General features: G+C 36.4%; 1 non-coding gene across 1 annotated transcript; it reads left to right on the top strand.

Moving 5' to 3' along the window:
- Positions 1–463: 463 nt before the first annotated feature.
- Positions 464–545, top strand: Trnas-gcu (transfer RNA serine (anticodon GCU)). The gene has a single exon. It is a non-coding gene; the product is annotated as a tRNA-Ser (tRNA).
- Positions 546–1,825: the final 1,280 nt, after the last annotated feature.

Here is a 1,825-nt window from a genome sequence, read left to right as displayed (position 1 = left end):
TAGTATTATTGTTCCCTATTCATATAGAACAAGCCCACCACAGGGCCAAAGAATATGATGTTCAATAGAAAGGAGCAATAGAAATTAACAGGAAATACCATAATAAGGGACAAATTATTAGAGAAAAAGTAATTAAAAAATTAATCACAAATAAAAAAAGTACTAGAAAATAATAAAAACCCAAGAATTGTATTGGGGCAGTAATGTATTGCATGTTCGCTTGTGAAAGTCAAAAGGCTGCTCATTTCCTCTGAATCTTTTTTTATACTCTTCTACATACAGAGAATTTCCTTTATGTCTAACTAATTAATCAGGACTGATTTGTGGACGATTTATGAAAATTGTACAGTTCACAGATTAATTTAGTGACCACCCACAGAGGACGTCTAGATATTCCTTGAACGGGTCACTGTTTCCTTATCTTATCTCTTATATCTCTTGATATCTCTCCCCATCTCTCGGAGACGAGGTGGCCGAGTGGTTAAGGCGTTGGACTGCTAATCCAATAGGGTCTCCCTGCGTGGGTTCGAATCCCATCCTCGTCGGAGGATATCTTTTCTGAATGAATATCGTTCGATCCAAAAAAACATTGCTTAGATAAAAGGATGTGTTTGGCTTCCCTAGATAAACCTGCATGTTTCTGTTGAGTAGAGAAGTGAAATTATAAGTGAATTAAGTACCTGATTGATACTCGACTGATGCAGGTTGTAGCTCGGTTAGGAGGCGAGAGAGAGAGAAGTCCTTGAATAGACACCGTAGAAATATAAATTCACAGATCTCAAATGTTTGTCTCTAGACGAGGAATCCTATTACTCAGTGATGAACTTACATCTCTCTCCCTCTCTCTCTCTCTCGGTCTCATTTGCTTTCAAAGGGCAGCGATATAGCAAGCATATTAGATGAAATCTATTCATTTGCTCCTCCAAAGGTTCTGATATAGTAAGTTTATTCAATTGATTATATTCACTAGAGATTCTCTCTCTCTCTCTCTCTCTCTCTCTCTCTCTTGGTTTTCCAAAGGTTCCGATATATAAGTAAATATATTAAATAAAATGTCTCTCTCTCTCTCTCTCTCTCTCTCTCTCTCTCTCTCTCTCCTCCAAAATAACTGAGAAACTAACAAAGAAAATATCTAACAGTAATATTACGCAGTTTCCAGGATGTAGTAGGAAATTCTATAACTATGGAATAATCTGGAGTTTCCCAGCCTCGAGGAAGAATCCAGTTTGCAACAGCCATAATCAGGCTGGAAGGAGCTGCTCGCCCCTCACCTGGAACTTCATATTCCAGCCGATGGTAATTTATAGTGGGGTTACTGGATAGAATTGGAATTATTGTTTACGTGATATTTCGTACACATGATATAGGGGAAGTTTGTTATGATAAGGGAAATTTATAACATAAGTTGAATATATAACATTTGATTAAATTTTCAGGGTTGTTGAATTGAAAGGGATCATTAAATTTATACAAGACTTTGTATTTATGAACTAATTCACAATCTTGTTTGATCAAAATTACGTGTACTGAAGCTGTATTAACTGAACTGAGAGAGAGAGAGAGAGAGAGGAGAGAGAGAGAGAGAGAGAGAGAGAGAGAGAGAGAGAGAATTTCTCGCAGCGTTAGGTATCTTTATATCGACAAATAATGAACAGTAATCAAATTATTCTAGAACCTGCAGTTCAGTAAAATGCGCATAAATTAATATGAAACTAGAAAGGGCAAATATCGACAGCAATTTTCTCACTGGGGAAACAGACCACAAAATAACAGAAAACAGCCTTTCAAATGATTCCATTCTTTAAAAAATATTCACGCTAATACT

The sequence above is a fragment of the Macrobrachium nipponense genome, chromosome 1 (assembly GCF_015104395.2).
Source record: "Macrobrachium nipponense isolate FS-2020 chromosome 1, ASM1510439v2, whole genome shotgun sequence".
NCBI lineage: Eukaryota > Metazoa > Arthropoda > Malacostraca > Decapoda > Palaemonidae > Macrobrachium > Macrobrachium nipponense.
This window is presented reverse-complemented; position numbering and strand designations above follow the sequence as displayed.